This window comes from Canis aureus, chromosome 15 (assembly GCF_053574225.1).
Source record: "Canis aureus isolate CA01 chromosome 15, VMU_Caureus_v.1.0, whole genome shotgun sequence".
NCBI classification, from domain to species: Eukaryota; Metazoa; Chordata; class Mammalia; order Carnivora; family Canidae; genus Canis; species Canis aureus.
In genome coordinates, this window is record NC_135625.1 from 3403208 (window position 1) to 3427222 (window position 24015).

At 39.4% G+C, this 24015-nt stretch overlaps 2 long non-coding RNA genes across 6 annotated transcripts; one reads left to right on the forward strand and one right to left on the reverse strand.

The window, feature by feature from the left end:
• Positions 1-1404: 1404 nt before the first annotated feature.
• On the forward strand, positions 1405-13423 carry LOC144284214 (uncharacterized). 5 transcript variants are annotated; one of them, XR_013352558.1, is made up of 4 exons: positions 1405-1812; positions 4648-4744; positions 9341-9574; positions 9785-10238. It is a non-coding gene; the product is annotated as an uncharacterized LOC144284214 (long non-coding RNA). The 5 variants fall into 5 exon arrangements; XR_013352559.1 differs by lacking the exon at positions 9785-10238 and adding an exon at positions 11422-11542 and having other exon boundaries at positions 1406-1812; XR_013352557.1 differs by having other exon boundaries at positions 1406-1812; positions 9916-10230.
• Positions 3595-13752, reverse strand: LOC144284215 (uncharacterized). Its single transcript, XR_013352560.1, has 3 exons — positions 13497-13752; positions 6712-6827; positions 3595-4728 (listed from the first exon to the last, which is right to left on the reverse strand). It is a non-coding gene; the product is annotated as an uncharacterized LOC144284215 (long non-coding RNA).
• Between the last annotated feature and the right edge of the window lie 10263 nt (positions 13753-24015).

A 24015-nucleotide genomic window follows, 5' to 3' on the forward strand; every position in this document is an offset into this window, starting at 1 on the left:
ATTAGCAAATGAGACCAATGAGTTATCTTCATTTATAAATTAGAGTTGGCATCAGTATGGTCATATCCTTGGGACAGAACAATGGGTCATCATAGAGACTTACAGTGACGTCACAATGATGGTCACTCACATATTTGGTGACTCAGTTCCACGCCACATAACTGCTAAGTATTGAGCTCCATGCGATTGTCAATAACTATATATCTATTTCCCCAACATAATAAAAACAATTATAATGACATCCAAAGGCCTTGTGGTTAGATCAGCTTTCTTTTATTCTATTATTGTGATTTTCTGGGGTTAAACTATCTAAAAATATGATTAATGTGGAACAGGACAGGATCCAAATAATCCAGATATTGACACAAGCACTGATAGTTGGCAAGATACTTGATAAACATTATTACATTTCACCTCTGAGATATGTGGTGGTGGTTTCATGCTACAGAAAACAGTGCCTTAAAGGGCTAAGTAATTTTGCAGTAGAATTATAATCACTGTATTCCAACTCTTCCACATACACGCAGATTTTAAGAACTCATACTGTTTCCACATCTAAAGAGTGTTGGGGTAGGAATGGGATTCATGGCTTCCAGTTTCCAACTACGTGCCATTGCCATCACATATTTGAGACTTTCTCAACCTATCCTTAGGAATTTTTCTTGCTTTTAATTTTTTCACATATATGTATAAATTTGTCTTTCCCACTAGGTTGTAATCTTCTTGGGGGTAATCCATCACTTTATCATCCATTTTTTTTCTAGGATAGAACACAAGGTTGCTTAGTTAATTATTCAAAAGCAAGTGTACACTCTCCTCATTGTTGTTCAGGTTTGAGATTCATCACCTTATAGTTGAGCAGCAATGTAAACATGCAGATTACCTGATAACTGATTTCTCCTTGGAAATCATAATTCCACCAAAGATTGAAAGTTGATTTTTGCTCTTTTAAGGGAATTCGGCCAATTAAGGCTTATAATAGTTGTGTAGGAAAAAGATTTTGCCAAATTCAAGATGCAATTTCTGTGAATTAATGATTCTTCCTTCCTCCTTCTCACCCTTGTTCTGAATGTGATCTAGTCTTTGTAAGGGGGATTTGAGAGCTCAGCTCCTATCATCCTGGCCTAGTCTTGGAGCATCTGGTCTTTTCTGTCTTCTGATGCTTCCTGGACCCCTGTGTGTCTTCCTGTGAGCTCTGGATCCACAGCTCATGTAACCTGTGGTCTGTTCTCTCCAACAGGGTCAATATACAGAGTTGTGCCCACCCCACCGTCTCACTCCTTGACTCTGTGCTGTGACTGGTCCTCAAAGACTCAGGGCATCTTCTATCTCTTCTCATTGCCTTCTGCACCTTGCACCCTTAGCTGTGGAGTCCCCTAAGTCTTTATTACAAGAATTCTCTGGCCAGAACACTAACCCTCAATTCCTAGGCAACATCGGTGTCTCCCATGAGGGCCCTGGGAACGTCGCTGGCTCCGTTTCACTGGAATATTGAGGTGGAACAGGTACTGGGCTTTCTCAGGTCCTGTCCTCCATGTATGTCACACTGTCACTTCTGTCCTACGACAGGGTGTTCCCCTTCAGGATTCCAGTCGAAAGAAGAGGGACATTCTCCTGATATGGAACTCACAAAATTTATCCAGGACTTTTAGTGCTCCTGAAACTCATTGGGGCCTTCCACCAAGAGCAAGCTGTGAGAGCCCAGATCGCACACCACCATCCATACATCTTTTCCTTCTTCTCTCGACCTCTGCACACCTCTTCAGCCGAAACTGGGATCAGGAAAGGAATTATAGGAACCTCCTGAGACGTGTGAGAAAACCAGTCTTTTTTCATCTTACTAATGCTATGGATTATAGTAAAAAAATTCTACGATCACTTTACCAAATTTCTCTCTTTTTGTTTAAATTCCACACTTGGGACTTAATTTCTCTGAAGTTTTATATGTTGGTGGCCTGTCTTATGAGCTTTTGAAAGTCTAATTTAAACATTAAACTTGAAACGTGACATCTTTGTTCTTGGCAGGGTTCTTTCTTTGCCAGGAACCAAGTGAAGAATGGTAATGCTTTGTGAATTGCACCCATATGTCTCAACTTTTTCCAGAAAGGCCTCTGATCTGCTTCTCTCAATAATATTTATTAATTTATTAGCGAACATTTGCTGAGTAACTATTATGTGCCAGACATGGTTTCCGGATACTGGGCTATGACAGAGCATACAAAATACAAAAATCTAAAATATTTTCAAAATCAAGCAATAAAAACATGCACAAAAACAAGCACTTCGGGGACACCTGGGGGGCTCAGAGGTTAACCGTCTGCCTTTGGCTCAGGTTGTGATCCCTGAGTCCCACACCAGGCTCCCCACAGGGAACCTGCTTCTCCGTCTGCCTGTGTCTCTCTGCCTCTTTCTCTGTCTCTCTCATGAATCAAAAAATAAAATCTTTAAAAACAAAATAAAACACTCTTAATGATTTTAAACACCTAAGAGTCTACATAGAGTGGTCACCAATAGTTGGACCCTGGAACTACAGAGTTCCATGATTCCAGTGTCATATTAACATGAACAAAGAGAGCGCATATTTATATATTCCACTCATTGTTGCCAAATTGACCACTCCCTCTCTAGCCATTGGTGTATTCCCCACTCTCATAGTAGGTTTAAGTACAAACTCCTGTTGATGACTCTCTTGCTTCATTTCCACAACCTAAATAATGATAGGGTTCCCCTCTTTATGTGTGCTGTTTCCTAGTCAGACTGAATCCTGAGTAAAAGTTTCATGGGAGAATGAAAGGGAATCATATCATTCCCCTCATGTTTTCCGTATATTGCTCACACAGATCTATATGGGAAATTCACTTTTTGTGTAGTCTCTTTAACAACCTATGAAACTGAACAATTACGTGTTCATGAAGAATATCTACATTCGATCATTAAGTGCCTCTCAAAATCTATCATCATGAATTATTTTTACATGTATTACAGGACTCCCATAGTTTAAAGTAGTGCCATACTCACAAGATATAGAAAATAAAAATATAAAACACAGTAAATACAGTTTCACAAAGATTGTTGGTGTTACTCTTTTTCTAACATTTCTGGATGCTTCCAGCTGGATTAGAAAGATGAAAGATCTGGAAAAAAACATAGTTTGTTTCAAAAATAAAAGAGTTTATTTTTCTATTACAAGGCATCTAAGAAAGAGGAGACATGAGCTAAAATGACCTTTTCATTTCCCTTTGATGGTTATTCTTAGTTAGATACCTAAACAATATTCCATGGTTTCCAGGTACAGAAGCTGAATCCCAGGAGGAGTACTACTTCTATATGTTTTAGAGATTTTATTCAAAGCATCCACTTGATGTCTCAACAACTCGCTTCTTAAAAACGGCTGTCTGTCTAAACTGTCCATTTAGGCATCCCTGGGTGGATGAGTGGTTTAGTGCCTGCCTTTGGCCCAGGGTGTGATCCTGGAGTCCCAGGATCGAGTCCCACATCGGGCTCCCTGCATGGAGCCTGCCTCTCCCTCTGCCTCTCTCTCTCTCATGAATAAATAAATAAAATCTTTAAAAAAATAAACTGTCCATTTAGAAGTGAATGAAACTCGTATAGTAATATTCCAACAGCCAGGCAATGTGTTTTATTTACCACTTAATGTGGGGAGGGGTGTGGGTGGGGGATGAGGATCCTGGTAAGGATGAAAGGAGCAATATCAGGAAACAACCAGAAACGGTTCTTGTCAGGTGTTCTTTGTAGAAATTCTGCATCGTTATGTGGAGAACTATGATAACATGTGTCAGGACTCTTCGTGATCTCGGTGGAGAACGAGAGCCTCTGGGTAGCTGTTCAGCCTGTCACGGCTGAGGGCAGACTTTCTGGAAACTTCTGGTGAAAAGAAAGGGACCGCCGCTCTCTCTGGAAACAAGACCTCTTTGCTCACCTTTGAAGAAAACCCCTAGGCACAGGTGGTTCGAATGTTGCGAAAGGACTGTTGCCTTTCCCTTTGGCTGCTTCAGTTTCATGTGTCAGGACAACAATGTCACTTAGGAAACCTTTACCTAACACCATCTCTAGAAAAGTTGTATTGATGTTCCACTGCTAACTATGAAGATGGCCAGAGATACAAAGCAGTGAAAAGCTGTTGTTTTTCATCTACAACCACGTGATTTGACACGCTTCATGCTCTAGATATGCAGGGATTTCTTCTTCTGAAGATAAAGGATGTTTTTTAAGTTGTATGTGTAAAATTGGTGATTCTGAATGTGAATTTCTGGTTCATGTTATCCTGGTCATTTCCTGAAATTGCAATTGGAAATGGTTCTTTTTTCACTCATTTCTTTTAATGGCTAACACTGAATGAAATTCAATTATCAAAAAAAAAAAAGTCCGGGAGTTTCAAGTCTGCATGTCCTGTTACTTTTTGAGTTTGGAGCTCTGCTCAATCATTCTCCAGCTAGTGTGTCGTCTAAATCAGTTGTATTGGTAGGTTCGCCCAATTGTGAGATGTTTTCGCGAATGCAGAATGAACCGAATGTCCCAGCTGAGCACTGACAGGCGGGGAGGGGAGTTTGGAGAGTTAAAGTTGGGTTATTGCTCATCTCTCACCAAACCTTCCTTCTGTTTTGTGTGGTTTCCATTGAGATTCAGGAATGGACACATGTCACCTGTTGCCTGTGAAACCGGTTCCTCCAACTCTTCCTTTACTCACATCAGGCTTAAATAAATGGACTGTGGAAACAGAACAGTGAGTACATTTTTTTAAAGATTTTATTTACGTATTCCTGAGAGACACACAGAGAGGGGCAGAGACACAGGCAGAGGGAGAAGCAGGCTCCATGCAGGGAGTCCGATACGGGACTCGATCCCGAGACCCCGGAGTCACGCCCTGAGCCAAAGGCAGGTGCTCAATCACTAAACCACCCAGTGAGTAGATTTAACAAGAGCTTGGACAGATAGTTCCCTGTTAAACTCACACACATTATTTTTAACCAGTGATTTGCAGGAGGATTTTATTTGAATAACTGATTATCGGTTGTTACATTTACAATCTGGCCAACGGCTGCTCGCTTATGGCTTCTTCAGTAATTGTGTGGTGATTCTAGTCTACAAAGGAGAAGGGCTGAGGGTATACATACTCACATCATGCTATTTCTACTAATGAATTTATGTTTGATGTTTGTATAATTAATTTTGCTCTTTATCAAATAAAACTAATTTCCTGATTACATTCCATTCATCTCAGGGTAAAAGGACCTCAGAAAATCCAGGAGACTGGAAGTCATAGACTTTGCCAAATGATAATCACTTCTGATTTTGAAATTTATTTTAATTTATTTACTTAAAAATTGTTTTTAAGTAATCTTTAAACCCAACATGGTGCTTGAACACACAATCTGAGATCAAGAGTCACAGGATCCACAGACTAAGCTAGCTATAGGCCCTATATATCTGATTTTGTTAAAATTTCCTTCTGGGATAGTATCTGCATTATACTGTTATTGGTAGAAATAATTTTTATAGTGTTGAGAAAAGATGAGCCAATTCAAAGTTTATACATATTCTGTACCACAACTTCCATGGGCCAGTAAGTAAGTTACCTTTTTCTAAAGAGACTTTTTCCACTTATATAATAAATGAGACTGTGCTCATGGCATTTGGCATTAATTGCCATGGATACCCACCTTCTCCATAACAGCTCTGTTCTGACTCCTCTAAGCCAGTCTTGACAAGGCACCATCCTTGGCATGTCCTCAAGAGATCAAGTTCGGCAAGGTTCCTGCTAAGTCAGTTGATGCGGAATCCACCCTATCCCTGACATTTCCTCTTAGTAATTCTCCATGCACCAACCCCACCCTGCTCCTTGGGTATAAATCCTTATCTTTCCTTGTATTCAGAGTAGAGCCTCATTTCCCTCCTGTATTGCAAAACCCCATTGCAGTAGTCCCTACCCCTCTGACGGCGGTCCTGAATAAAGCCTCTTTCCCATTTTACGGAATGTGAGAGTTTTTTTCTTTGATAATGCTTCTGCTTAATGCACCTTTGCATGCTGCATGTGGGTATAAAACTCTGAAATTTAGCAAATCAATGCACAGAAACTCAGTTAAATTTTTTGATGTAATATCTCTCTGTGAATTATTTCCTAGAACACTTACAAAGGGTACCAAGCATCATCATAAGGACATAAAGTTTTTTTTTTTTTCCCCAAATGATCTGGAGAGGACAAAATCATGTATTTTTTCAATGAGTACTTATTGATTAGTTAGGCTAGGGTCTATGAATGCAGTAGCAAAAACAGCACTTGCTCCCTGCTTGCAGAAGGTCATTTAGATGAACATAATAGGTGGCGATAAGCTCTGCTGAGGTATTGTTAGAGAGATGCTCAAGTAGAGAAAAGGACAGAACCCAACTCAGACTGAGAAATGGAAGTAAAGTAAACATTTCTGGAAATGGTGCCAGAGCTGAGACCTCAAAAATAGAATGGGTAGGTGATGGACAGACCAAAAACACATGAGGTGGCATTACAACAGAGAGAACTCGGTGGTGGGTCCTTTATGATCCAGGAGGAAAAGTATATATCATTGGTTAATGGAAAAGGGAACAGTGGCCAGATTGCCCAGGTCCAGCTATGTCATCCTAAGGGACATGCCTTTTACATTTTAAAAAATCATTGTTTTATCTTTATATAACTTTGACAGTGACACAGATACATACTTTAGTACTTTCTAGTGGTTATGTAGAGAGCAAGACATGGAGCCTCAGAGTCCAACCATTTCCATACGTATATGTCAGTAGAACCAAGATCAAGGGTGAGAAGCTCGCCTTGGGCACTAAAAGTGGAGAAAAAGAACAAAGAATGGTGTGGAGATATATTTAGAATGTGGTACTGCAGAATCTGGGAGTTGATTAAATATGGTGTTCAGGCAAGGCAGGTTTCGGGAAGGGAAGACTATCAAAGTTAGTGACCTCATCAAGATTAGGAAGTGGGCTGTAGGGACCTCAGTTCCTCCTAAGGCTCTACTATACTTTCTGCTAAAGGAAAATTGATGAAGACACTAGTATATTGCAAATTTCATGCAGAATGACTGATTCCTGATATTCAATGTCTAGTATGTCTGCTGATCCCTTTGATGTAGAAGCTGGTAGCTTATAGACAGCACCTAACCTAGAAACGTTTCGAGTAAGTCCAAGCCAAAATCAATCCATCTCTTCAGGTCATGGCATAACCCAAAGGGGTCTAGAGATAATCAGCCAGGCCCTTGAAGCACAAAGGGAGACAGTGTTTTGCCCAATATCACACACCCTGCAGCATGGAGAGCATCTCTCACTTTCTGATGGAGTCAAGTCATATGATCTGTACATCAGGGCATCTCTTATAACCCCACAGTGCCCCACAGTTGGACCACATATTTATGTCTTTCACAAAGCATGATGTAATCATTTCTTTTATCTTTCTATACCTTTCTCTTCTCATAGAAAACTAATCCTGACTGTTTCCTTCAGGAGACTGAAACCATTCAGTCTTCAGGCTTTCTCCAAGTGCTTTATTACATCCCATCAGTCAACTCTTTAAATCATAGCTCTGGCTTTATTCAAGAATTTCTGGAGTCATGCATTTTCTTCTCTACAAAACAACTCCCACTTAGTATTTCTTTTCAAAGATGTATGTATGCATGTATGTATGTATGTATCTGAGAGAGAGAGAGAGAGAGAGAGAGAGAGAGCATGCAAGCAGGGGAGGCAGCGAAGGAGAGTGAGAAGATCTCAATCAGACCTTGCACTGAAAATTTCTTTTGAGTACTTGTAAAATAATAATCCACTGTCAACATCCCTCATCATATGGTACCTTTGTTATGACTGATGAACCCACAGTGATACTATTATGATCCAGAGTCCGTAGTTCACATCAGGGTCATTCTTGGTGTTGTACATTGGAATATGGACTTGGATTAATGAATAATAACATGTCCCCATATAGTAGTGGATGGATTACTCTCTCCACCACATGGAGTGCTCTCTCTACCCTAAAAAAAATGCTTCTGTATTTTTATTTCCTGAATCTCCTTAAAAAATAGTAAGCGGATATTTTGAAAGGAAAAAACTCAACAAAAACATGCAACTTGAGACAACAGTAAGAAAAATAGTAACATGGAAAGGAGATAGTAAATTAATAACTGATTCAGTAGATCCTAAAAAAACAAATGGCATTGGGAAAGGCTAAGAAGTCATCATATTTTTGTTGAAGAACTCCCAATTCTCTGGAAAATGGTAAGAGTATTGGGCTATAAACAGAAAGATCGGCTGAAGGTCTGAAAAACAACCAGCCCTCCCTTCCCTTAGCTCATCATGCCAGGTCCTGTCCTCTCTTTCAGAAGAAGAACAGATAATTATTATATGGACAAGCCAAATCCTAGGAACCCTGCACTTTGATGTTACAGGTCTAACTGAGGGTGGTACATTCATTTTGAAAGTAGAGGACTTAAGTAGATGCTTATGCATAAGAAGGCGACACTTACAAACTTCTCCCTCTAATCAAATCCTAAAACTTAATCCTCATATTTTAAATGATTAGTTTAAGTACAGCAGAGCCTTTTATTCACTTCAAAGTGATGCCAAACTGTGAAGGGATGGACAGCAAAATGAAAAGCCTCAACATTTATAATCTTTAATTCTATATGTAAGACAGTTTTCATTCGGTACAACTCAATATACCAATCTGCATTTGTTTTCATGATGGCACTAAATTATTTTACAAGTACTCAAAAGAAATAATTTCTTCACAACTGTTGGAATTTGGAAGCAGTTTCCAAAGATTCAAAAAAGCTCTCGGGTTTTGAAGAAGTTCTAAGTGATCTCAGTGAGTGCTTGTAAATAACCTTAGTGGGTGTCCACAGAACGCCTCGGGTAATCAAGTGTGAAGAAATCTTGAGTGTTGTCTAGAATTCTTTTAGCTTGACAGCAATTCCACAGCAAAGCTGTGTTTATAAAGCTTCTCAACAGGGATGGACAATGACAGTGCCCATTTTTACTGTTTTTTTTCAGATGTGGATGGAGTAATGAGGATCATTAGTTTCTTATCTAATTGAGGATCAATAAGGAAAATACTCAATTGTCTTTCTAAGGTGAAACCGGCTCCATGTTTGAGAAGCAAAGTCATAGAATGAATGGACCCCTTCATTTTTAAAGATTATTCTAATATGCAGTTTATTATTTATAGCAAACTACTAATTCATGAGGATATTCAATTTTGTAAGGTTTGACTTCAAAACAGTAGAGCATCAATCTGATGGACAAGTCTAACCCCATGTTTGAAGCATAAACTTTTTTTTTTTTTTTTTTTTAGAAAATTGGCTTAAAGTTGACCGAGGACTTGGGCAGAAATGATGTACATTACTAGATAGCATCACTACGAAAACCTGTGTTGATGAACCTCACTTTTCACCTGCGGTTGGGAGGGAAGTCCCGCATCTAATCTCCATCCTATTTCTATCACAGTGAGAGATCTCAAATTCTGTCTTCCACACTAAACTGTAAAGACAATTGCCTTAGTATTTGAAACCAACACTGGAACACCGAGGTGAGTATGTGTATGTGCACGGTGTGCATGTGTACATGAGCACACACACATGTGGTGGGCATTGTTTGTTTTTTGAATTAGCTGCAAGTACACTCCATCTGTCCACTTTCAAGGAGCACTATTCCAAAGATGGTCAGGACCACAACTCCACCCCTGCATGTTCTTCTACAATATAATATTGCCACCCTTTTGTCTTTTGAATCTGGGAAGGTCCTGTGATCCATAGAGAATGATAGAAGTGGTCCTGGGCCCAATACAGGGATAATCCTCTGGACTACCCTGGACATTTCTTCTTACTCTTGCCTCACACTTACTCTTCACTTGAGTTCTCCTAAATTCAGCCATCATGCTATAAGAAGACCCAGATGACTCCTCAGTTGATCCCCAGCTCCTCCTGACATCAATGTGAGTGAGCCATCTTGCATATCCAGCCTTGTCCAGCCTTCAGATGGACACAGCCCCAACCACTTTCAACTGCAACTGAATGACAGACTTTAAGCAGGAAGCACCTAGTTCACCCAGTTTGCCCACAGAAACATGAAAGATGATCCATTGTTGTCTTAACACATTAGATTTGGCACCATTTGCAACATACAATAAACCAGAACAACCACTGAGAAGGCCTTTTGAGATTTTTGAACATCTCCCTAAATTTGGATAGGACCGCACATTCTAAGTGATGTATTTCCAAGGTAGAGTTCGAAACATATATTTCTTAGTTCATTTTTGGTGATACAAATTTGTGATTTAAGGTCACATGGAACCACAGACCTCAATGCAGAGGTGAGCAATGTTACACAAAGGGCTCTGTGGGGAGAATTTACTCTCTGGGAGGGATGATGCTAAAGATTTCAAAGGCAGGCTAACAATGCAATATGGTTCTGGATTGAGGATGGTTTGCAAGTTAAGCCACTCCAGGAGTACACAGCAGTAGGCCAGTTTGGTGTTACCGTTTTGAGCATTGTCCCTGCGATTTTATCCTCGTGTATATCCCTTTGGCCATCCTGATGATTCTATGACTCACTTAAGAATCATTAGGAAATTTATTTTCTACCTAAACAATTTAGAGTGAATTCCATTTTTCTGAAGTTAGAAGAAAGGGCACATGCATGACTCAACTTGGCAACTTGAAAAGAGCTAGTGAATGCCAAGGCTTTCTGTGGTTACCAACAGCATAGTTAACAGAAATTCTGATGAAAGTGTTATATCAGTTGGGCCTGGAGATTAAAAAAATGCAGCCTAATGGTGTGCTTACGTAACACCTGGGATTCTCCAGATGGCTGAAAGGAATATGATGTCAAATGGCTAGCTGAGCACAGGGCACCATGGCTAACCCAGTGGTTCCCAACATATAGTTACTAGAACAGCAGCATCAGTATCAACCGTGAATTTGTTAAACATAAATTTTTGAGTCCCGATCCAGACTTCCCAACAATCTTCAACTGGAGCCCAACAATCTGTGTTTTCGTTTTGTTCTGTTCTGTTTGTTTGTTTGTTTGTCTACAAGCATGCCAGATGATTTTGATGCACACTTAATTTTCACAACCCCATTTTATGGATACTTTTCTCTTGCCCACTTTAAAGAAAAAACAAAATGTGTGAGTCCAATATAGCTTCTTCTAGAAGAATCCACATTGAATGAAGCATAGGGGTATTCCTTCACCTGGATTCTCACAGACTCAATAATCACAGTTCCTCAGAGGTCACTGTCAATATTTCACCAACCTAACTGGCAAATTTCTAACTCCCTATCATATAAATTAACCGGATTAAGTGTACTCTTGGGAATCCTTCACCCATCTCGGGTTTCTCTTTCTCTACTATAATGGTTAATCTACTACTTTCAGGTCGGAGTATGCCCATCACAGAGTGCATCTTGGAAGCTGCTTTTATAATCCTTGTGAATTTATGAGCTCTCCTTTTACATTTAATAGTCTATAAATATTTCTGCTTCATAATAGAGCCTGTTTAGTCATGTTTCAACTAATCACAATTTTTTTGTTCCTGTAAAGTGTATTTCCTTTTCCTCATGGCAGCAAATGAATCAAAGTCACGTGCTCTCCCTGATTAGTCTTTAAATGTTCCTGCCCTCATCAAGTTCAGCATTTCACATACTCAGCCCTGCCACTCCCAAATTATGTGATTTTACAAGTCCCTGTTATCCCTCACACATGGAATCTAAAATCCAATCAAATGAATAGACAAGCAGAAAGCAGAATCATATAAAAACAAAGAACAAACTGATGGTTGCCAGAGGGGAAAGGAGTGAGGAGTCGGACAGAATGGGTGAAGGGGAGTGGGAGGCTTCCAGTTATGGGGACGAATAGGTCATGGGAATGAAAGGTAAAGCATAGGGTATAATGGTGTTGTCATAGGGTTGTATAGTGACAGATGGTAGCACAGCATAACATAGCATACATAACATTCAGAGATGTTGGATCACTATGCTGCACACCCGAAACTAATACAGCAGTACGTGTCAAGTAACTCAAATTAAAAAAAAATTAAATCAATTATATATAAATGGGGTCCCATAAGATTCGCATTAAACAATGTATTAAAAATTATAAATAAAATAGTTCTATGTAAAACATAGAGACTTAATAAGACTCCAAAATGTAGGTTTATCAAGAGGAATCTAAAACATAGATTCTTTAATCAATATGATTAGATAATTTAATACCGGCAAAAATTCCCTTTGACTTTAGAAAAGTATTCAGTATAATATGTTTAGACATATTTTAAGTATTCCGCCTAGAAGCACAGCAATTAAGAAAATCTGAATTCAGAGAAAAGTCTAGGAATGAAGATTTTAGGTGATATAATTTTTAAGATTTTAGGTGCTGGTTGCTGGGTGAGGTCCTTTTGATCAAGCATGTCTTCTATCCCAGAAAAATATAACTACTGGAGTTAGCAAAATAACTACCATCATTAGTGTTATTAATAAATTGAGAGTGGGGGCCCCTGGGTCCATGAAGGGTCTGACTCTTGGTTTCAGCTCAGAGATCACAGGACTGAGCCCTATGTTAAGCTCAGTGCTCAGCACGGAGGCTGCTTGAGTTTCTCTCCTTCCCACCACATGCATGAGCTCTCTCTCTCTCTCTCTCTCTTTCACATAAAGAAATAAATCTTTAAAAAAATAATAAATTGAATGTCCATTCAGGTCAGGCAGATGTAGCTTTAAATACTGACTCTGCTCCTATTACTAGTGCGTGATTCGGGGAGTACATAGCAACTTTTCTGTTCCCAATATTTGATGTTATTTTTTAAGATTTTTGTTTATTTATTTGAGAGAGTGTGTGAGAGAAAGAGAGAGAGAGAGGGAGAGAGAGAGAGAGAGCGTGCGCATGAGTGGGTTTCAGGGAGGGGCACAGGGAGAGGGAGGGAGAGAAGGAGAGAATCTCAAGCGACTCCCCACTGAGCCCTGCCTGAGCTCATCCCAACCTCAAGATCATGACCTGAGCTGAAACCAAGAGTTAGACATATAACCGACTAAGCCATCCAGGATTCTCCCCAAGTTTTAATCTTTTTAAAATGAGCAAAATAGTATCTAGTGGTCATCAAAGCCTGACAAACACAGTGCACCAAAGACACGTGTATCCACTCATTTGAAATAAATTGCCTACAGTCTCTGTTCCAGGAGATGTTGGAGAAAAGGCTCATCCTTTCCTCTAGATGTGATATCCTGAGCTTATCCGGCCCTGTTTGCATATGCAACAAGCGATGTTGCGGTGGCATCGGTCCCTCGATCATGGATGGTCTCATCTCTCTGGATTCACTCACTTGTGTCTAGTATCCCATCCCATCTCATCCTCAATAAAAGCATTGGCTGCTTATTCATCATAATTCTCTCCATTCCAAGATACAGAAACACTACTCTCATTGGCTTAAGGAAACAGAGAAAGGGAACAAAGAAAATAACCTATTTGTGGGAATGGAGGCATCCCTTCCTCTCCATCTGTGTCATGTTGCCTTCTTTCCTTGGTGTAGATGTACTCCTGGCAGGTTCTCCCCACACGGCCCTTGGCACCCCATGCCCACTGTCCAGCAGCTACTACTTGATTGGAAGGGAGGGTCTTTCTCATTAGCTCAAGTGCAGTTCCACATCTCTCTCATGGGCCCAAGATGATCCTGTAGGCTGTGCGTGGTCAATCTTCGTGTCCCGTGTGTGAGCCGGCCGCTCCCTTCTAGAACTGGAGGGCAACGGTCAAACACATGCGGAGTGCGTAGGCTGGAAGTGGGAGAGGGCAGCTTTCAGGGGAGCGCTGACAGTGCTAGCAGAGAAAGAGGCGATGACGGATGGCAGGCTGGCACAGCAGCTGCCCGCCGCCCTGTGAATCACAGCCGCTGCCTGCGCTCATAAATAAATAATGGCCAGGGCCATTATGAGTGACAGCGCTCTTGTTCTGCAGACACTATAAATCTGAATAGAATAAGCAATTCTTTGGTGAGATGATAGAAGAATCCATCTTCCCTCACTTCACCTGCTCAATGAGAGCAGCAGCCCCTGGATTGCTGCCTTTTGTGGCTGCATTCTGGAGAGGGGCTGCGGAAACAGGCGGTGATGTTGTACAGAAGTAGTCAGGAAATGTGGGGTATTGGAACCGACTCACGAGGGTCCTCCTCGCTGCGGGGATTAATATCCCTGCCATGTTGGCCAACCTTTTAAATATATTCTTCTGAATAATACAGACAATTGAAATTTTAAGTTTTTTTTTTTTTTTTTTTTTAATTCAACACACAAAGGAGTAAGTGGATGTTACCCTCCGAGGGACAGGGATTGGTAAAATACCAAGATTTGAAGCTAATTTCTTTTGAAACTTGGCCATGAACAACACGTCCAAATTATAATGGGATTAAATGACATGATTTAACTAAAAGGTTTCCCTCAGGCCTGGAAGGTGGAAGGAACTGGAATGTTAACCCTCCGTCTTTTGCACCCCCACCTATCTTTGACAACATGGAAATATGGAAAAATGAGAGCTCTGATGACTTTATCTGCAGTGTTTATAAGGAGACAATATAACAACAGAACACTACTGTTTTGTTTTGTTTTTTCCCTGCGTTCGGTGTCTAATTGCTAAATTAACAATAAAATATTCCTACCTATTCACAATGTCAAAAGTAACAGAAATGTCAGCGGATAATCTCACCAGCAGTAGTGGAATCTGTGCATCTGCATTTATCAGAACTGCTGTGTTTCAGCCATCCTCCAATCAAGCTGCTTCCTTATTTCTGCTCTACATGACCCCAGTACGCTCCTCGTCCCACAAACCTGAGCATCATCCAGCTCCGTGGCACTGCTCGATTGTGGTAGGGGGAGAAGTAGACCCTAGAAGATTAACTCCCTTGGGTGACCAGGTGGCTGCTGTCTTGGCAGCAAAGGATAGAAGATTATTATATAAAAAGATCCTCTTCCCTTCCCATTCCCTCAATATGAGTAATTATTAACCTTGTTTTTTTATGCAAATGCTCCCTGGCATAAAAAACTCAGGTTACTTAATAATGAATTATCCTGCTTCACCTGGTCAGACCAAACTCCAAATAACATCTGTGAAAATATATTATAGTAAATCAACTGCATATGTTTGACCTCTTCAGTGAACTATGGGACAAACATGAGGATGACAGCAAGTCCTCTGGGACCAGCAGAGAGTATGTCAATCCACCATTTTGCACAAATGCCAGCTTAAGAAGAAATGAGTTACAGATATAAAAGACAGGGTGAGAGACATTACTGTGTTCTGTCCTCTTAGACTAGTACAGGGAGACTTCCCTTTGGCCATTCCTTTGGCTTGGGAAGTCTACCATTCAGGAAAATCAAGCAGAGAAGTATGAATTAATGGGAAGAAGGGAAAGGACGAGTAGCATTCATGTCTTATCTTCTGGACTCTTTTAGAAGAAGGATCATGCTGAGATGTTTGCTGTCCAGGTATGCACAGCAGGGTGGCTCTCAGGCAAAGGAACTGAGGCAGAAACTTAAGCTGGATAAAAAAGAAAATCCATGAGCCCAACAGCCTACATGTATAAGAGGTTGATCTGTTAGATAGGAATGCGGGGTCATATAGGGAAAGAAATCACCAACCCTGAATCCAAAATGAATCACTGTAAATCACTCAACACTTCACACCCATGCATAATTTTCACAAAAGTGTTTTAAATTGCAGTTAAGAAAAATTGTGAAAATATATGTATCTCCTGCTTTTATGGACATGTCTTATAATGAGTCTATAAGCAGTAGTGCCTCAGATCACATGAAGACCTTAGGTAGGAGACAGGGAATATTTCTGATGTTGGAAGGGACCCTGTCAATGTTCCAGGATATTCATTTTTCAAGAAAAAAAAAAAACGTGGGGGTAATAATTCTAATTGCACACTAAAAATATTAGCGTGTTATTTATAAGTAATATATAGAAAATGAGTTATTACCAATGACTACTTACATCAATAGTCCTCTACATTTGTACCGACAAATTACAATTTTAAAGTTGTGTTACACATACAATCTTACTTTAAAACACAGTTTGTATAAAACATTTGTGGGTAGGTAGAAGATATATAAATGTGTTTTTTTAAAATGTAGAAACATAGCATAATAAGTTTTTCATGGAAATATAGACAGTAGGTAGCAATGGTGCATTTCAATGACTTCTGATTTCTCATCCAACTTATAAACTTGGCAAAGACTTAAATAAGTCTTTTACTTTTTTTTTTTTTTAAAAAGGAGTCCCTCCTTTTTTTTTTTTTAATTTTTATTTATTTATGATAGTTACAGAGAGAGAGAGAGGCAGAGACACAGGCAGAGAGAGAAGCAGGCTCCATGCACCGGGAGCCCGACATGGGATTCGATCCCGGGTCTCCAGGATCGCGCCCTGGGCCAAAGGCAGGCGCCAAACCGCTGCGCCACCCAGGGATCCCAAGTCTTTTACTTTTTTAAAAAAAAATTGTATTTACTTATTTGACAGAGAGTATTTGTCGGAGGGAGCACACGCAGGGGGAGTGGCAGGCAGAGGGAGAAGGAGAAGCAGCCTCCCTGCTAGGCAGGGAGCCTGATGGGTGGCTTGAGCACATGACCCTGGGTTCATGACCTGAGCTGAAGGAAGATCTTTATCTGATGGAGCCACCCAGGCACCCCTTAAATAAGTCTTTTAAAAGGTATGTTTATGATATATTACAAATATTAAGCTAGAGAAAGCACACACGAAGCAGGACATACGACCAGTAAAGGTAAGTGGACATGAAGAGCACCTTCATTTGCCCACATCAGAGCCTGAGACAAGGAATTGGATGCATAAAATTTCTTCTTCTTTTTTTAAAGATTTTATTTATTTATTCACGAGAGACACAGAGACAGAGGCAGAGACACAGGCAGAGGGAGAAGCAGGCTCCCTGTGGGGAGCCCCATGTGGGACTTGATCCTAGGACCCCGGGATCATGACCTGAGCCAAAGGCAGATGCTCAAACACTGAACCACCCAGGTGCCCCGCATACAATTTCTTCTTGAGGTGACTACAAGGAGCAAACAAGAAGGAGATACAGACAATACAGTATAAGTATACATTACCAATCCCAGGAGGATTTTATTATAGACACTGAAAGATGATCCTCTAATATATGTATTGATTATGTATTTTAATTTATATATGTATATATATATATATATATATATATATATATATATTGACACACACACAGACATATATACATGGACTTGGAACCAAAACCAAAACCAAAACCCAAAGCAAGCTTGAAAAAAAACAAAAAAACATAGCTAGAAGTCTTATACTTCAACTTCAAGGTTGACTCCAAAGCCACAGTAACCAAAACACAGGGAAGCTGGCAGAGGAAGTAACAAATAGATTCATGGAACCGGAACAAGTGCCCAGAAATAGACCCACACAACGCAACTTTTGACAAAAGTACCAATGTAACTTTACAGAGAAAGGAAAGTCTTTTAAACAAATGATACTGGAATACCTGGATATTCACGAAAAGAAAAGAAAACGGAAAGAAAGAAAAGAAAAAAAGAAAGAAAAGAAAAGAAGGAAAGGAAAGGAAAGGAAAAGAAAGGAAAGGAAAGGAAAGGAAAGGAAAGGAAAGGAAAGGAAAGGAAAGGAAAGGAAAGGAAAGGAAAGAAAAAGGAAAAGAAAAGAAAGGAAAAGAAAAGAAGAGAAAAGAAAAGAAAAAAAAGAAAAGAAAAAGAAAAGAATAGAAAAAAAAGAAAAGAAAAGAAAAGAAAAGAAAAGAAAAGAAAAGAAAAGAAATTTTACCCCTAACTCTTACCTCACACACAAATTAAGTCAGAGTGGATAAAAAAGGCCTAATGTAAAATATAAAATCATGAAGCATTAGAGAAAAAATATAGAAGAAAACAGTCATGATTTACCAGCAAGCCAAGTTTTGCTAGACAAATTGCAGTGACCAATATGATAAAAGGTGGTAAATTAGACCTTACACATACAAATTTTTTTAACTCAAAACTTCTATTATCAAAGGTACTGCTAAGAAAATGAATAAGCAAGTGCCAGACTTGGAGAAAATAATTAAATCATTAAGGAACATGTATTTGACAGAGGGCTGGAACCTTAGATACACAAAAATCTCCTTTACAACACAGCATTAAAAAAAAAAAAAAAAACCTCAGGAACAAATAGAATAAATACGTACAATATTTAAGCTGCCATTTTCCATAAGGAAAATATATACATGCCCATAAACACATAAGTGCTCTGCATCATTAGTAACCTGAGAAATGCCTACTAAAACCTCAGTGAAGCTCACACCATCAGACTATGTAAAAAGAAAGAACAAATAAATAGCACGAAATGTCAGCCAGGACTTTGAGCTACTGGAAACTCCAACATTGCTGGTGGGAGTGGAGGATGGTTGGTATTCCCTCTGAAAAAGGCCCAATAGACCCTTAGAAATTAAACATACACCTCACGTACAACCCAGAAAATCAACTCTGGGTATTTCCACAAGAGAAAGGGAATATGGAAACACACACCTTGTTCTAAAATGCATACAGTGGGTTTATCCTTAAGCACTGAGCGCTCCCCAGGGTGGAAGTAGTCAGCAACAGAAGGCACCGCTGCTGATTCCCGCCCCACGAGTGGGTACCGATTGCTTGTGGCTTACTTTTTCCTATTATTTTTATTTTTATTTTTTTTATTTTTATTTATTTATTTTTTTTGTGGCTTACTGTTTCCATGCTGATTTTTGACACAGTAAATTGAACACGAACGAATCTATCGATCTCCCGGCCCTTAGAAGTCATTTCTCATGTGGATAAACATCCCTTCAATTGCTTCCATCTCTTAGGGCTTCATTTTTCACATTTCTAGACCCATTTACCTTTCAGTATGGTGGACAGTCTGAGGAAAGTTTCTAATTGCATGTTTTCCCAAATAATCAATTATTATTCTTAGCATCATTAAGGAGCAACTCCTCCCCTCCTCGTTTGTAAATATGTTCTCATGACTTACAAAATTCTCGTAGAATACTGTTTGTCCTTGGCCTTTTTCTGTTGGGCTCATCAACACTTTTGCGTCACAGCAATTCAGTGTTGACCTTGGGGCTCACGTCGCTTCGGACAGCAAGTCTACGGGTCCTCGCACTCGGTCCTAACCTCTGCACCCACTCAGATGAATCGGCCCCAGTCTTTCCTTCCATACGTTTGTGTTGTCATATATATTTTCTTGTCACCCCTGTTTAAGAGATGCCTGCGTTGTCACAACTGCTGAAGTCTAACAAAAGAAAAAGAAAAGAAGTCTGAACTATAGTAGCATGATGCTAAGGATGTTCTTAACTCACTGAAACTGCCAGTTATAGATTTGGGTTCCTGTGTGGCTGATCCTGCAGGAGCTTCGTAGTATAGAATTTACACATGTCTACACACAGGGGAAGTTTGGGGGTTGGGGCTGAGAACGCACCGATTCTCTCTCAAGGCTCCTCAGTACAAGGAAAAGTCACTTTGCTTGGAAAGCTAACGAGGCTCTCAGAACTAACTACCCTCCAAATCTTCATTTTGCAAACAGGAAGTTCAGAGGCAAAGTGATTTGTGCGACCTCATGCCTCTTGCCCATGGCTGGATTGGGGTGAGGGCACAGGTCTTCTGGGCCCTTGGGCCGGGGTGGCTCTGTCCAGGGAGCTTGGATGCAGGGCTGTGCAGGCCTGACATCCTCTTAGAAGAAAGGACTCCCAAGAAACCCAGGCCACCAAGGAGAGCAATTAGTGTGCAAACAGGTGTGCTCTGTCCAAAGGCAGGCACTTGACAGGCAGCGCGTGCTCACTACCCAAATCATCTGCTCCCCGCAGGACAGAGCAGGGTCCCCACTGTGCCACCCTGGGGTGATGACCATGGCCGGGCCCCCGGTGACCTCTCGGCTGTCTCATGGTCTCCTACCAGGAGATGGGAGAAGGAGACACACGTTCCATCATCTTCAAATGTATTTTGAATATTTTTGAGAAACAATTGTTTCAGGAGTTGGACTTCTAAATCTCGAAGGCTGTGCCACAGAGGGGAACTTTTCCATCAAAGAAAAGTGCACACGAAGGGGATCGGAAATGGCCAACTGGGAGAAAATTATAGCATTGGCTGAGATGAGTCTTCGAGAAAGTCATTTCCACAGAGAGGGCTTTGCCACACGGGAAGATCTGTCATTTCGAAATGCAAGATTTAGCATGTGGTTTAAAAACTTCTGAATGTGTATTGGAAGTTTGCAACGCTACCTGCGGAATCGCTGTTACTTTGGGGGGACAAAATTGTTCTTTTTTTTTCCTGCTACTATAAAAGCGTTTTAGCTTAGCTACTAAAACCACAGTTACTTTCATATAAATATATATGTGACTTTATTAAACACGCATAATTACAGATACACACATATATAGGCGATAATATAAACAAAGTTTTTAGCTTGTTTCTCTTAAAATGCTTTTTCTTTTTCAAATTTTTATTTAAATTCTAGTTAGTTTGTGATGTGATGGCACTGGGTGTGACATGCAACTGATGAATTATTGAAATCTGCATCTGAAACTAATGAGGTACTATATATTGGCTTACTGAATTTAAATTTAAAAAATTAAAAAAAAATAAATTCTAGTTAGTTAACATGCAGTGTAATGTTGGTTTCGGGAGTACCGTTACTTGTATAATCTAATTTAATCTACATTCTATGCAGAGTAATTGTAGTCTTAAATTTACAGATGACAGAACAAGACCAATCAGATCTTGTCTTGGAAACCTCATGCCATGATTTATCTTTGAACTGTTCAATCTACAAGATTAAATTTGAGTTCTAAAAAAAATGGTCAAGATTTTCGATGCTGCGGGAATAGATACATGGATGCATCCAGGTTATTTTAAGTAATTACGTAACCGAGTGAATTTGATAAATCCTTATAATAAGATAGAATTTTAGAGCTAGGGGAAATTTGGGGGAAATGACTCCCAATTCTATATTTCAGCCTACTTCACAATTTTGATTTCAGGATGATTCTGAATATTTGTCTTCTTTCGGTGAAAAAAAAAAATAAAACTAAGCAGAAACGGAAACTGAATCTATAATCCCAGTATTGGCTTTATCCTCTCAACACAGATTTCCCCCACCCTTCAAGATCTTCTAGAAGAATCCAGAATTTGCACCTGATTACCTTTAGGAAGGTAGATTTGCAAAGAGCCAAAGACTTTTCACTAGGTTTCACAGTCACTGGATTTTCCATCGTGGGTGAAAGAAGATGCATAGGCCAGACAGGTTGCGGTCAATACAAGGCCCTAATTATGTACCCAACATGCACACGCACGTGTACGTCCATATCACATGCAAATATATATGTTTATATACACATAGTACATGTAAAATATATAGATTGCTAAGTCACTACAGTTCTGGTTTGGGCAGCAGGAGATGAGGTGACATTCTTCAGGACTCAAATGCCAACAGATTCACAGTTTCTGAGGGTAAACTTTCTGCAGGCAAATTTTGATCCTTAGATCTTTCAAGCATTGGCCTCCAGAAATGAGTACTTTTGTATTATTAACTATCTTTGCCTGATCCTGACCTATTATAGCACATGGTCATGCCACTGGCATCACTGTTTCTCACTGACCAAACATATTGCAAAACCATTTGGAAGCCATCCAGGTAAGGATATTATTTTTGTCAGTGGCTGACCCATGATATAGAATCTGCAGTTGGCTGTTTGAGCATGGAGAGTGATCAGGTGTTTGGGACATGCATACTAATGCTTACGGGGAGATCTTAATCTTAATTTGATTTATAGATGAACTGGCTATATTAAAAAAAACTCTACACAATTATTTATTATCACTTGCATATGATGACTTAATGATGACTCCAAAGAAATTAAAAAAAAAATCCTCTCACTTCAAAAGTAATTCAGGAGGAATAATGATTTTTTGAAGATTTTATTTATTTATTCACGAGAGACACAGAGAGAGGGGCAGAGACACAGGCAGAGGGAGAAGCAGGCTCCATGCAGGGAGCCCGATGTGGGACTCGATCCCAGGACCCTGGGATCACAACCTGGGCTAAAGGCAGACGCTCAACCACTGAGGCCACCCAGGCGTTCCTGGAGTAATGAATCTTATAAAGAATCTTCTATCTCATAGATTCTTTATAAGCCTTAATAATAGCAAGGAACTAATGTGGAACTAAAATATTAGTACAATATAATTATGTGAGATGTTTTACAAAGTTGTTATCATCTGAGTTCACAGGTTCTGTAGTTGTAATAACATCTGCAAGTGTGTGTATATATTTCAAGTCTTTACAGAATGGTCACATGACTATAAATCACAATGTTTTACTACTAATAATATTTTAAAACTGTGTGAATTGGAGTACGTGTACTAATTTCTTTTTTTTTTTAATTTCTATATATCTCATTCCTGTCAAATGATAAGGACACACATGTGAGGTTCAATTTGAATAATATAGTAAGACTTCACGGTTGGGGAGTTTCAAAGACAGTACTGAAGATGGGTCTTCTTGATCCTCTCACTGGGCTCTTTACAACACGTCATATTTCCTCTCACTTGGAAACGTAAGCCACATGGAAGGCTGGGATGGACCACTGACTAACAAAGTGAAGTGCGCTAAAGTAATGGTACAGAGATTCAGATGCCATTGCAACGGGATTAAAATAATCCTGTACAATGAATAATCCTTTTCAAATCTAAAGTCACCAAGTACCCAAAACTTATAAACAATGAGGCGCCTCCACATTAGGTATATTAATTGGCTTCTGATCTTTTGTCCTAATAGAACTCACCTATGCTAGCTGGAGAAACACTAGCTAATACGTATATTAAAAAGAAAGAAAGAAGAAAGAAGAAAGAAGAAAGAAGAAAAGAAAGAAAGAAAGAAAGAAAGAAAGAAAGATCAGATTTGAAAGATACTGGAAACATTTCTTTTAAGAAGAAAGAAAGAAGAAAGGAAAGAAAGAAAGAAAGAAAGAAAGAAAGAAAGAAAGAAAGAAAGATCAGATTTGAAAGATACTGGAAACATTTCTTTTAAGAAGACAGAAAGAAGAAAGAAAAGAAAAGAAAGAAAGAAAGAAAGAAAGAAAGAAAGAAAGAAAGAAAGAAAGAAAGAAGAAAGAAAGAGAAAGAAAGAAAGAAAGAAAGAAGAAAGAAAGAGAAAGAAAGAAAGAAAGAAAGAAAGAAAGAAAGAAAGAAAAGAAAGAAAGAAAGAAAAAAGGAAAGAAAGAAAGAAAGAAGAAAGATCAGATTTGAAAGATACTGGAAACATTTCTTTTTTTCATTTTTGTCCAGTTTTATTAAGATGTAATTGGCATACAGTGCTGTGTAAGTTCAATGCATGGACTTTCATACGTTCTGAAATACATTTAGTTAACATCTATTACCTCAGATGGATTTTAAAAAGCAAACGTGTTTTCTTTTTCCCTTGTGAGGAGAACTCTTAGGATCTATTGTCAATTTTCAAATATACCACACAGCAGTAATGAACTATAATCATCATGTTCTACAGAATAGCTCCATGACTTATTTATCTTATAACTGGAAGGATGTTACATCCTACAGCTTGGAAATAAGTTTGAAATGTATTTCTGATGAGAGTGCTGGTGCACCATGAGTGTTTTAGAGACTCCGGTTAGAAGTGGCTTTCAGAGGTACATAATCCCCAGACACCAGGGGCCTACGAAACATAGTCCCTGTTTTTTTCCCGGCAATTCTAGCATTCTCTGAAAAGGGAGCATCCGTTTTTCCGGACATATTATTTTATCTGCTGTGTGAATTTGTCAACTAATCATCCCCAGGCTTCCAAAATCCTATTTCATGGGGAGCAATAAATACTGTGTCCTTCTATCCAAAGGTAAAACTATTCTGTGCTACACGTGAGTCATGGATGAGAAGCGCCACACACAACAAAAGTCTTAGAGGATCAGGTCCAAAATTT